Raw genomic sequence first — 14,603 nt, forward strand, 5'->3', positions numbered from 1 at the left:
AAAAAAAACAAAACAAAAAAACAGAATATGATAAATATGATCAGGGTAGTGCATAGATCAGTGCAACACACTAGATTTTGGTTGTATTTTGGTCTGTTAGAAGAAATTGCCTCCTAAAATTTTAAAGAAAGAAAGACTTATATATGTACAAAGTAAGGGTCAATACAATGAAGGGATGGAATATGACTGTAAAGATGAAAATTATCAAAGATTTTAAAAAAGGAATTGATAAGGTGCTTGTAAAAAGAAAAAAGAGGATTAAAAAAAAAGAAAAAAAGGGGAGAGAATGTGATCAGGCAGGAGACTAGAACAAAGCCATACCCTAGAGTTTTAGGGTATATTTTGATATATTAGAAGAAACTGTATCTCAAAATTTTAAAGAGAGAACAACTTATACACACACACACACACACACACACACACACATATATGCCAAAAATAAGGGTAACTATGTAGGGATAGAATATGACTCTAAAAATGAAAAATAAAAATGTTTTTTTTTAAAAAAGGGATTGATAAGATGTTGGTTGAAAAAGGGAAAAAGAAAAATTCAAAAAAAATTTAAAAAAATTAACTTTTAAGGACTAATGAATCATGGTAAAAAAGGCATGAATTCTATGTGCAGTATTCCCCTAGGGCTGGCGTTCTCCCATTCTCATTGTTTGGTAAACTTGGTCTTGGCTGGCTGTTCATGCTGATCTTCTGGGGGAGGGGCCTGTTGCCGTGGTTCCCAAATGTCTTTGCCGGAGGCGGAATTGCCCCGCCCTTGTCGGTCTGGGCTAAGCAGGCTGCTCGGGATTGCTCTCAGGAGCTTTTGTTCCCTGCAAGCTCTGGGTACAGCTTTGGAGGACCAGGGTGAAAATGGTGGCCTCCCAATCTCCACCTGGAGGAGCTGAGAACTCGGGACCCCGCTCCTCAGTGCGCCCCCAGAGAAAAGCAGTCACTCCCGTGTCCCTGGTCTCCGGCTGCACTCCGTGCTCACCCGGCCTGTGACCGAGCATTTCTATCTCTGGCACCCGACCCCGTGTGGAGTCTCCAAACCCAGCAGATCCCTGTGGTGCGCTCCCGCGCCGCTCCTCCCGGGGGAGGAAGGGGAGTCTCCCTGGCTCTGCCGCTTGTTGGGTCCCTGCTGGAGGAGCAGTGGCCTGACTGGGCCGCTGATCACAGTTTATGGCAACCCCGAGCTGAGAGCCCGCGCCTCGGCTCTGTCTCTGCAGCCGGCTTCCCCGCTCTGATACCTGGGAGCTCTGCCGCACTCAGGCACCCCCGGTCTTTCTGTGACCCCGAGGGTCCTGAGACCACACTGTCCCGCGAGGGTTCCACCCCCCGCTTAGCCACTGGAGCGACGTCCCTCCGCGGAGCCGACTTCTAAAAGGTCCGATTTTGTGCTCCGCGGCTCTAGCACTTGCCAGAAGCGGCCGACGGAGGCCCCCTCCCCCGCCGTCTATCTTCCCGAATATCGCCTCGGATTCACTTCTCCGCACGTCCTACCTTCCAGTAAGTGGTCGCTTCTCTGTTCAGAGAGTTGTTGCTACTCTCCTCTTCGGTCTCCTGTTGAGTGTGTAGGTGTTCACAATGGTTTGGTCCCTATTCAGCTGAATTCCTGAGACCCGACGAAATCCAGGTCTCCTACTCCTCCGCCATCTTGTTCCCTCTACATCATTAATTTTTTAATATGGTATTCCATGGTTCATTGTGTACTATTTGAATGTATAATAAATATTTTTATCATCTTGGAAAATATATCTATTTTCAACATATTTATTGTAGGAGTGCTTTAGTTGTTAATTTTTTTGTATCTATGGAAATATTTACATTCTTTAAAATAATTTTTTGGTAAGTGCTTTTTTTTGTTTCTAAATTCAATCCTTTTAAAAAATTTATATCACTGTAATTGAAATGTTCTTTGTTTTGCAAGACATCAGGGCATCCAGCAAGCAACCTTAACATTCCTTTTACAGGTTTGCATTACCTTCCATCCAAAGATATATTTATTTATTTATTTTTTTTTTCCCCAAAGATATATTTAAATTGTCAGTGAAGTCTAACAGTTGTTAATACATTTTACTTAATATTTAATTTTGCTTAAATATATCTTGTGGACTTTCTAGTTTGATTTTATTATAAGCATTTTTTTCCTTTAACTTTTTTTATTGTCATGTTAATCACCATACATTACATCATTAGTTTTTGATGTAGTGTTCCATGATTCCTTGTTTGTGCATAACACCCAGTGCTCCACATAGAACGTTCCCTCTTTAATACCCATCACCAGGCTAACCCATCCCCATCCCCCCATATTATTGTTAATATTCATTAGTATAATTATGATAATTGCTGATTATTAGTATCTATCTCTAGTGAATCCTCATGTGGGACAACCTCAAAGATCCTGTACTTAATATTGGTTAATTTTTCTGTTTCCTCCCAGAATACTGTGTTTGTGGATTGAATTATATTCCCAAAAAAGACATGTTGATGTCCTAACCTTAAGTAACTGTGAATTGGACCTTATTTTGAAATAGGGTCAGTGCTGATGTAATCACCTTAAGACAAGTTCATTCTGTATCAGAGTAGGCCCTAGTCCAATATGTCTGTGTAAGAACGAGGAGAAACACAGTGACAGATGCAAAAGGAGAATACCACGTAACCACAAAGGCAGAGAATGGTATTTCTAAATGGAGAATAATACAAAGAAAACAGTTTTTATCAAGTGAACAGATACTAAGTTTCTGTGGGTGATTATCAGTCTAAAATATTTGTAACTGAAGTCCTATAAACAGAGGAAAGATAATGTAGCAGAAAAATAGTGTTTATAGAAATAATGGCAGAAAATTAGAAAAAAATCTGATGAGAAATGTAAATTGACAGATTCAAGAATGTCAGAAAATACCTGGAGAATGAAAAAAAAAAAATGAACCCCATGCTTAGGCAAGGCATAATGAAGCAACTAAAAAGCAAAGATGAAATTTTCAAAGCATTGAAAGAAGTATGATACTTTAAGGATAACATCAATTCATAGGCTCTGAAAAACAAACTGAGGGTTCTAGAGGGAGGGGGGTGGGGGGATGGGTTAGCCTGGTGATGGGTATTAAAGAGGGCACGTTCTGCGTGGAGCACTGGGTGTTATGAACAAACAATGAATCATGGAACACTACATCAAAAACTAATGATGTAATGTATGGTGATTAACATGACAATAAAAATTTAAAAAAAAGGATAAAATCAATTCAAAAATCCATAGACAAGTCATCAGAAATTGTGTAGGTAACGTAATAGCATCTTTAAATTGCTGCAAGAGAAACAAAACCAGGGGTGCCCGGGTGGCTCACTGGGTTGAGCGCCTGCCTTCAGCTTGGGTCAGGATCTCAGGGTCATGGGTTGGAGCCCAGTGTTGGTCTCCCTGCTCAGTGAGGAATCTGCTTCTCCCTCTGCCTCCCTCCTGGGCTCATGCTCTCACTTTTTCACTCTCTCTTTCAAATAAATAAAATAAAATCTTAAAAAAAAGAAAGAATAACAAACGCCCAATACTGTTGAACCAAGGATGATATCGCCAGTGAGAATAGCTGAAAGAATATGGTAGAATAAAAACATTTTTAGACTATAAAAATTATAAATAATAACTAACAGAATTCATTGTCAGCACACCTACAGTACAAGCAATGCTAAAGGAAGCTCTTTAGGCTGATGAAAAATGATACTAGATGAAGCTATTCTTAGATAGATGGATACAGCTTAGTGATGATAAATTTATAGCTGTAATATTTATATTAGGCTAGAATATAGGTCTAAAATTAAAAACTGAAGTTGCCACATTTAAAAGCTAGAAAAAAGACAGACAAAAATGCCTAGAAAAGAGTAATAATACATATAGGTGGAAACAAAAACAATACAGGAAATTACCATAGACCACAATTGATCTTTTGAAGTAGTCAACAAAATTGGTTGTGATGCCACCAAGATGGTGACAGGTTGTTCCTGACTTCTCCTCACAAGAACAGCTAACAACTCTCCAAGAACAAGGAACCACTGAGGGAATCCCACCACACTGGACTGTGGCAGAAGCACCTTGTGCACCACAGAGACCAAGACAGACTGCAATAGAAGGTAAGAGAATAGCTCCATGTTGACCATATGGCCTATCTCCCAGGCCAGCACAGTACCATGCTGAGAGGTCTTCTCTGAGCCTCAGTCCCTCAAGTGGGAAAAAAGAAACCAAGGAGGACACCCAGCTCCCCAGCCCCCAGCAATGTGGGTCACTTTGCTGGAGTCCTCACTGATATTTGATCACAGGGCATGGCAGAGGAATCTACCTGGGTCATCCCCTGGGAATGTGACTGTGACGGAGAAGGGGGCTGGGACTTGCAACAGCCAGGACACGGATTTGGCAGATGGTGTCCATACCCGCAGCGCCCAAGGAGTGATCCCAACTTGGGGTCTTGCTCTGCAAAACCAAGTCAAGGGCACATATCACCTCATCTCTTAAGGATGTTGATTGTAAACACTACCATGAGATATGGTTCTGGTAAAGAAGGATTAGAGACCTAGGATCATGAGAGACCTATGGGAGATTGTGTCTCCCAACAATAAAGGTAGAAGTGGAGTATTGGCATGGAGCAAACTGATCAGTAACTGAACTAAGTGTCAAAAAGTAGATTCACATAAATATTGAAACAGTATATGATGCCAGACTTGGTATTACAAATAAAAAGTTGGAAAATAGGGATCCAACAAATAAATGGTGCTAGTAAATTGATTATCTGTGTAAGGGAAAATGAAATTGGATCCTTACTTTATATTGTAAAATCAATTCCAGAGGAAATAGAACACTTTATAAGATAAACTATTTTAAATTTAGAAGACATGTAGGAGAATGCTTTTATGATTGAGAAGGGTAGAGAAAGACTTTTAAAATATTTTTTTCAAGATTTTATTTGAGAGAGAGTGTATGCATATGCACAAACGGGGGGAAGGGGCAGAGGCAGAGGGAGAAGCAGACTCCCTGCTGAGCAGGAAGCCCCACTCAGGACTTGATCCCAGGACTCCTCTGGGATCATAACCTGAGCCAAAGATAAATGCTTAACCGATTGATCCACCCAGGCACCCTGAGAAGGATTTCTTAAGCAAGACATTTCCTAAAGCAATTTTTGGTAAGCATTAATATATTATAATGAACATACTTTGTTCATCAAATGATAGAACCAAAATGAAAAGACTCCAAGTGTCTTCACAATTTAAAAGATTACATTCATAGTAATTTCAGAGAACCAAAGTCCAGAAATATGAAATGAATTAATGATTTGTCATCAACCACGATGTGAAGAGCAAGAAAGGCCGAAGAGACAGGGAGAGAGTGCTAAATAAAAGCCATGCAGGGGCATTTTACACAGAAGAGACCGTGTTTTGAGAATGAACATAGATTCGAGTGCAGCCTCTTCAGTAATCAGGGGACTATAGATTAAAACCACAACACCTACTTTTTCATAGTTTCCATACTGACAGAAATTAAGAAGTCAGAGACTTCATAGAATTCATAGAATTCTGGGGCAGTTTATTCTGTTTCAAACACATGAACTCTCATTACGTAGCAAATAGAAATCATATGTAGCATACAAAGTCTTGGACATATGGGGAAAATGCATCCCCTTGTGCATGAGATTATATAAGCAGTATCACTTCTAAAGTAAAATATTGGCCATGATTCAAATGTCCATTGACAGTAAAATTAAAAATTGTACTATATTCACATAATGGGATAATATACCATAGTGGAAGTGAGGACACTAGAGTTACATGACTTAAAATGAATTTATCTGGGAGAAAAATGAGTAGAAGATGGTATAGTCACAGAAGAAAATAGACCGTATGATTTTATTTATATCATTTTTAAAAAAGAGTTGCATCTCTAGTTTATCATGAGTTAAAAACTTTGGAGCAAACACGAAAATAACACAAAGTTCAAGACAGTAAAACCTTCAGTGGTGGGAAGAGGGTACTTCCATGGTATTTGTATATTCTTTACTCTGCTTGGAACTGGCTTCATGGATGTTTCTTTTGCAAACAATCATAAAAATCTTGTATCCACATACGTTATACAGTCTCTCTTTTGTGTCAGATTAAAAGGAAGTAAAGAAGGGTCCAGTGAATGATGAGCAGGATGAATAAATCATACATAGCCACATTTTTGCAATATCTTTGAACACCAAAAGTAGAAGAAAAAAACATTTTCAGGCAGCAAAACAATATAAACCTTAAAAGAAACATGCCACTAAAATATAATTAGATAACCGTCGCATCCGATGGAAACTAGATGACAATACAGCAACTCTTGGTGTACTAGAAAAACCTAGAATTATATGGTAATTAAATATATGTGAAGATGTTGCTTATATCCCATATTCACTTTGTGGAAAAAAAATTTTGGGGAAACTGCTTAAGCAAAATCAAAGTTATATCAAAACATGGGAGACATTCTTTGCAATAAACATTAGAACCAACCAAGCAATGATATGAGAGAGAAATTTACTATCCAAACTAGCATTTTGGCGTTATTTGACATAAATTTGAAAAGAGCTCATCTAGCCCACGAAGACTATCTTTGAAAAGTGCAATTCTTTTTATTTAAAATATGGGATGCGCAGGGTCACCTGCGTGGCTCATTCGATTAAATGTCTGCCTTTAGCTCAGGTCGCGATCTCAGGGTCCTGGGATCAGGTCCCATGTCGGGCTCCCCGCTCAGCAGGGAGTCTGCTTCCTCCCTCTGTGTCGTGGTCTCTCTCTCTCTCGCAAATAAAATCTTAAAAACTTAAAAAAACAAATAAAAGAAGGGGTAAGCCAAAGCCTGAAAAATTTTAGTGATTTCAAGGCATAACAAAGATAAAAACAAAAACTGTATGATGAAATCACGATCCAGAATAGAAAAAAAAGCAAATGGAAATGTGGCCTTATAGTCACTAGGGGTCTTATAAGAAATAAGAGGGCGTTAGCCCTGGCGACAGGAACAGAAGCCATGTCACTGTGATTACAGTCTCCAAGTTAGGACACACATCTTGTGATACTGCTTGGGGGTTGGGGGCAGATTCCACAGAAAGTAATAATTTGCTATATTTTTTGGCAATATTAAACTGTGCCAGTGCACTGTTTTCAAGTCTTGGATATTCTAATTTAGGCTGCATAGAATAGAAAACTTTGAATCTTGACAAGATAAAAATTGCAGTTATAGAAAATTAGATGACAGGATATGTAAGGTGGTTGAAGTAGGGTTAAGGAGAGAGACATGATATCCTCTTCTCACATAGTGAGGAGTTCAGAAAAATAAGAAATAGAAATGTCATGTTATATAGCTTTGTATTTCTTAATGTTTATAAGCCCCAAAATTTATATCTTGAAGCCCTAACCCCCAAGGGGGGGATGGTATTTGGAGATGGGGCCATTAGAATGTAATTATAGTGAAATGAGGGCATGAGGGTGGAGTTCTCAAAGTGGAATTCGTGTCTTATAATAGAGACAACAGAGAGCTGATTTACACACTCTGGCTCTCTTGCTCTCTCACGCTCTCTCCTGCCTCTGTCTCTCTGTTCACCAGGGGGCGACACAGAGAAAAGGACTCCTGTCTGCAAGTCAGGAACAGGGCTCTCATCAGACACTGAATTGTCACACCTTAATCCTGAACTTCCCAGCCTCCAGAACTGTGAGAAATAGATTTCTATCGTTTAAGCTCCCCAGCCTAAGGTATTTTTTTATGGCAGCCCAAGCATATGAAGACGATAATCTTAAGTATTTTATTTAAAACTACAAAGGTGATGAGTAGAAAAAAGTTAGATCGACAATAAAAAAATGTCTAAATAATAAAAGGAGAGAGAAGTGAAAATTGAAGAATTTTTTTTTTTTTTAAATCCAAGTACTTCATTGCAGCCTGTAAATGGATAATGTCTGTAGCTGGTAAATCAAAACAGCACTGTGACCATAATATTTGATAAAGAGTTAAGCATTGGAAGAATCAAAAATATAAATAATTGAAAATGATTGTCTCTGAAGACTACTCAGTGGAAAGAAGGGGGTTAGTTGATCCAGTCTAAATTCTTCTGTATCATTTAATTTTAAATGGTTGCATGCCGCACTTTGAATCAAAAAAGGAAAACCAAACATGCAGAATGCAGTCTTATCAATGGCATTGTGAGGGAAATTTTGCATAAACAGGGATTTTAAGTCCCTGAACGTATAAGTATAAGCATTTTCTATTTCCCCTGCATCTCATCATAATACATAACCGAGTGTTTTGCGCATGGTAGGGCTTAACAAATATGGTTGACTTACTAAGTTTATGTTAATAGCAAGAGAGATGCTGCAGGGACACCACACAAGAGTTGTGATTCTTGTGGTTTACTTGGTCCAAATGCTTAGGTAAGGACAAAAAATTGATCAGTTTGGAGCCTAGCTCATTAAATTAATAATGAAGGCCATGGATATGGGGACCATAGATTCTGTCATTTCCCTTTATAAATGAGAAAAACAATAAGGATGCTTATAACTTTAGGGGAATAAAAATATTAAAACCTAGGCTTGTCTTGAGAAAGTTAACTCATCATGCACATAGAGCTGAATCAATTTTTAAATTCTATTTCTTCTTAATTGACTTTAATTGCTAATTCTTGTCAACAAGGATAAACAGACCTTGCATTTTAAATGAAATGATGCAAGCCATATTCAGTGCTGCCTTGAAATTTCCAAACCATTTCATATGCATGAAGCAGTAGCTACAGTGGTCTTTGCTTCTACAGTGAAGCAAAAAGAATCACATTAGGTTCTCTATTTCAAATAGTCTCTGGAAAACCCTCTGCTGAAAAATGCATATTCCATGAAATAGTTACCTTTTTTCCTTTATGGAATTTGTCATGAGCATACATTAAAAAATGAAAGTGATCTTAGCATCTCAGCATTATTTTTGTTTCTACTTAGCACTATATTAAAAAAGAGGTCTCCTTTTATTGTGCATCTTTGGATAATAATCATCCTTTTTCAAACTGGCTGCAACAAATTCTCCAGGCTCGTTCCACAATATGACACCTCTGGGACTTAGTATAAAACTGTGAGATTTATAATCCATTATTTCTCATACAGTTATGTAGCAGGAACATACTTTTGATTGCTGCATCTTTCAAACTCCACTGATAATCTCATCTAATGCTTCACAGTCTCACTGATCAAAAAGTTGTCCACAAAGAGAAATAGGTAGCTTTGAGTATTTATTCACTGACTCAACTAAAAGCAGTCAATTAAGAATGTGCGAATCGCAATCAAGCTATAATGCCAATGCTAATATCAGTTTCTTTCCATCAAGTTTCTCTTCCTTAGCCAGAAAATCATGAAGGGCAAATAAACCTGGTGAAACCAGGCGTTTGTTCTTACTGTCCCGTCTCAGGTGAATCAGCCCAAATGTGATTCCATGTGCCCCCTCCAGAAGGTGAGAGTACTTTTGTCAGTTTTTGTCCTTTAAAGATTTATTGAATTTTAGTTAAGATAGCTTCATGCTAGTTAAGCAATATGTGGGTAGAGCAAAAAGAGTTTTGGGTAATTTAATACACGAAAGACATCACATACATTATGATGTATAGTAGAATGGACATTTTCTTTATCAGAAAGTTCCTGATGTTTTTTACCCTTTGCATCATATTTCAGTTTCCATAAATTTGTAGGCATACATTTTATCTTTAAACATGTATGTTTAAAGATACATGATATCTTTACACACATACACACACATGCACACACATTATGTGCTAAGAGAGATGAACACTTTTCCTTAACTAGATTGCTTTCCTAATGTAGCTACTCTTTATTTTTTATTTGTAGAAAATCTGCCTTTGATTTTTCCACTATTGAACATAGGTAGAGCTCACTGGGAATTGAAGTATAGGATATTCTACAAGTAAAGAACAAAATTCCACATCCAAAGAAACATTATTCTTTGAGTAAAGTTTAAGTAATATCCCTGGTGGTTTTTTTTTTTTTTTGCTCCTTAGTTCCTTCCATTTTTTTATTCATGATGATAAAATAATTATGATGAACTCATAAAAGTATATGCTCTGGTAGTGACAAAACCTGGAACAGTGTCTTGATTATCATTTAAAAAAATTTTAGTTGAAACTATAGAATTGTCTTCATAAAATGTAAGATAACAGTGCTTAGATTAATATTAGTAATACATACCTGTAGGCACTTAGCAAAAATATTAGCTCTGAAAAAAATGAACTTTTTTCTGAATGACTAAATATCCAGTCTACATCTATGACATATTTGACAATTATATTAAACAGAGCACTTTGAAACAAAAATCTGTTATTATATAGTAGTCTAAAAAGAAATGCAGACTACCAGAAAGTATGTATATCATGATTCTCTTGTTAAAATAGGTTCATAATTCTATCTGTTAAGTATGAATAATGAACAGAATTTCTGCCAAAATGTTAACTATGATTGTCTCTGGATGGTGAACTTTTGATAAATTTTATCTTGTTTTATCGTATCTTTGTTTTTCTTTGAAAATACGTTATTGTCATAAGAAGAAAAATGATCAAAGGAAAATATTTTTCTTTGACTTCTATGAGAGTTAACGTTAAAGTTACCTTGAAATGTTGTAACATAGAATTATTTTTCCCCAAAACTAAGGATGCCTTTTAAAATACTCAGTTATAGAGCATATAAGAATATCCTTTAGGATATCTTTAATCTAGGGTGAGGGTGTTTACCCTTTGAAAGTACAACTATATCACCGAAAAAATCACTCTTGTTTTACTTCTCTCAATGCAATTCTTGATATGTGCTAGGAAAAGGGCCTCCACAACTGTTCCTGGGGAAAGGAAACCATGTATGCTTGGCTGCTGATATTAAAGATGAATTTCTTTTCTGGGGTCAGGATGAGTAATAAGCAATTATGCCATTCAGGGTTGAGTTAAAAAGTACTTGGTGTTTATATGACCTTCCATGAGTAATTTAGTATATTTATAAATATTTGCCATCCGTTTGCCTTTAAAGACTGCACTTTTTCTTTACACTTTGTTTCAATTTCCTGTCACTCTCAAGTGGAGATTTTTACAATACTAAATTTATCACATCTTGCCAAGATCATTTCTCTGGCTCTAAGCTTCTGGTGTATACTTCATCTCTGCAGGAGTCCGTGTTTACGCTCTCCCCTTCCAACTTACAACAAAGTATAATATAAAAGCACTCTCATGACAGGATATTGCATTCCTCTCTTTAAAAAATGACTAAAATTAGAGGGAATCATTGGTTTTGACATCTAAGTTAATTAGAAGGCTGGTCATGATGGAGGTTTTGAAGAGAAGCCATTTTCAGAAAATGTCAACCTCCGTCTCTGTTTTGTGATACAGAAGTTCAGACGGAGGAAAATAATTGTTTTTTGTCATTATTTAAGCTACAGCTTACCTACAGTTCTTTGTTCTGTCCGTCCTGTCCTGAATGGCTTTTATCCATCTTATTTTCTCTTTTCCTTTCGTGAAAGAATTTATGGCAACCTGAAGCTTTTCTCTGCTGTGTAAACTATGTCGATTACGGCCACCATTTTTTGCACTTTCTGCTTTTTCTTAACATCTTTGTAATTTTTATAGCCTATTGTTTTTCATGAAGACAGGCAACTCAGATTCTCTTGACACGGTTATACAAGTTCTAAGATTTTTTTTCCTCATGTCACAAATAAGTCTAGGATCCCTGCCTCTATAACGAGTCAAATTAAAGAATTAAAAGAGGGTAAGGAAAGAAAATCTCAATTTGGGAGATTGATAATTTAGTTTCACAAACCTAATGCAAGTGAAATTTGCACTTCACTTTCTATATGCTTCAATGTGTTGCCACCATTACTGAACAAAAGTGCCAGTCTCCAAAACAACTAATCAATTTAAAAGCATACTTCAGTGTTTAAATTATACATTTTAGTCCATTCTTCAGTTTATTAGGTTCCTTTTAATATGTATAGAACAGCACCATTGCCACAAGAAGATAATGTCTGAAACTTAAATGTCCATTGGGCAACAACCATCGGCATTTTTCCTCTGTTGAGGTCACGAACCCAATTAATCCTCATTGCAGAAAGGATAAAGGAAATACCAGTGATCATACACACTAAATGTTATCCAAATCTAATCTGACAGTCATTGCTGATTGAACTTTGTATACCCTGAAGCCTAAGAAAGGAGTCTTAGCAGACATAGATTTCTCTGTATTTTTCTAATGACTACTCCAAATGCTTTTGAGCGTCAGCAAAAATGGAACTGCAGTTACAAGTGGGATTAATTTTTACTGCATAGGCTATATTGAGTGTGAATATCTAAAAGCATTTCATGCCTTATAGGAGAATGTACATCATCTTTACTAAAAAGAAAGGAAAACCTGCCTGGCAATACCATCAATAAATGACAAATTATTTAGTTTCTCTAAACTCCTGTATATGAAATTGATAACCCATGGAATAAAATGTTAGTAAATTCATCTTAGGAGATGATTAATTTTTTTCCATACTTTTAGTAAGGAGGGATTTTAGTGATCTAGGCTTTTTCCTAGTTCTGGGGTCATGTTAACCTATAAATAAATTTTTGCTGGACTTTATATAATTACATAAAATTTTATACATGTGGTCATATATAAGATTTCAGTCAGTTGTAATTGCAGTTTATATATAATGGTATGCCTACTATTTTCATGTATTCATTCCTATTATTATGAAGTCTTCAAAACCGTAATTTCTAGTACAGTTCTCAAAAGTATGTTTTCTCCTGGTTTCCTTAACCTGCAGTCCATATGTTAGAATATGTAGTAAAACACATTATACCTCAAATTAAATAATTCATGTCAAAGTGTCAAAACTAAAGTAAAAGCCTCTCTCACTACAGTTAGCCCATCCTACTATGTTTCCAGTCTTCCTGATATAGAATCTTTATCCAGATTGGAAATGAAGAAGTCGTTTTAAGTGCCTCCTTTGCCTTTGCCATTCACATCTAATTTTTTATCAAGTATTCCCAGCTTTGGAAATGTCACTCAAATCTTCCTGCTCTTTCATCACTTGCTAAATGCTAATTATTCCTTTCCTGGATTATTGTACCACCCTCCTCAAAAGTTTTCCCTCTTCCTGGGTGTTCCTCAGTCCTCTTCACACCAGCTTTGAATTGCTTTCTAAAACATTAATCCTTACTTCTCTACTCTTTACAGGAGAAAAGTAGCCCTTTTCCTTCTAGAGGATGAAGTTAAAACTTTTCAACATAGCCTGCAAGGTCCGTCATAATCTGGTTCCTATCCAGTTTTATTGTCGATCAATAAAACTTCTTAAATCTCAAACATCCTCAGTATGATAACACTTCCTTATTTAATGCTGCTTCTGTGGTGGACAATCCTGGAAGATGCTAATATATCATACAAAAGTCTTCCCATTATGTCCAACCCCATTGGGCCTTCTTGCCCCCAGATTTTCATTCCAGTCTCCAAATATCTGGCTTAGGATACCTCATCAGTCTTTGGCAGATTCATAAGCTGTAGTGTAGGGTGAAATTCCAGGAAATCTATCAGAGAATAACTCCTGGGAGACTGAAATTTGAACAGATATTTCAAAATTTTCATTGTTGGAAATATAACAGGATTCTGACCCAGCCAGAGTGAAAAGACCTTTGAGAATACCTCAGGTATTCATTTGAAAGGCTGAATGTCACAGGAGTCAAGACCATTCTAAGAATAAGTTTTCTCCTCTAGGAGTAAGATCAAAATTGGGTATAGACTCTCCCTAACAAACCCTGTATCCAAAGCTTAAAAGGACCAAGGAATTCCACTAGTATTTTGACTAGTATCCACTGGTAATTTGATTTCCTGCCAAAACAGACTATGACATTATTTAGAGTAAGTTAAACTTTAAAGAATCTACTGAGTGTCACACATAATATAAAGTCTAAATAAATTTCTAGACAATCAAAGCAATAGGAAAAATTGATAAGCAATCTGAAGATGAGACAGTAAATAACAGATTTAAGAGATGATCCAAATATTGAAGTGAGCAAAGATTTTCTAACAACTATAATAAGTTAACTAGAAGGAAAGATAAACAATATGGTTGAAAGGAAGTATTAAAAACCATATTAGAATCGACATGCCCCAATCCAACAGACCTTCTAGAAGTGCAAAATCCTACCTGAAATGAGGAACACATTGGGTGGGTTTGACAGCAAATGCACCCAACTAAAGATAAGATTCAAAAGCCTGAAGCAGTTAAATTAAGGGGAAAAAAATATTGAACTAAAGCACAGAAGGAAAACATGAAAGTAATAGAAAAAAACAATATATACATGTAAAAGAAAAACATTTTCTAATATAATGTAAGTCTTAGGAAGAAAGGGGAGGAGCGCCTGGCAGGCTTCATTGGTAGAGCATGCAACTCTTGATCTTGGGGTTGTGAGTTCGAGCCTCACGTTGGGCCTAGAGCTTACTTAAGTATTATTTCTTAAAAGAGTAATAATAAGACAAAAATAATGCTGGAAGACAATTCTGGTGAAAGATATTTACCACTGATGGAAGAAACTCATCAAACCCCAAGCAAAATAAATATA

Source organism: Callorhinus ursinus, unplaced genomic scaffold, assembly GCF_003265705.2.
Source record: "Callorhinus ursinus isolate GAN/ISIS: 27379988/994484 unplaced genomic scaffold, GSC_fseal_2.0 scaffold17, whole genome shotgun sequence".
NCBI lineage: Eukaryota > Metazoa > Chordata > Mammalia > Carnivora > Otariidae > Callorhinus > Callorhinus ursinus.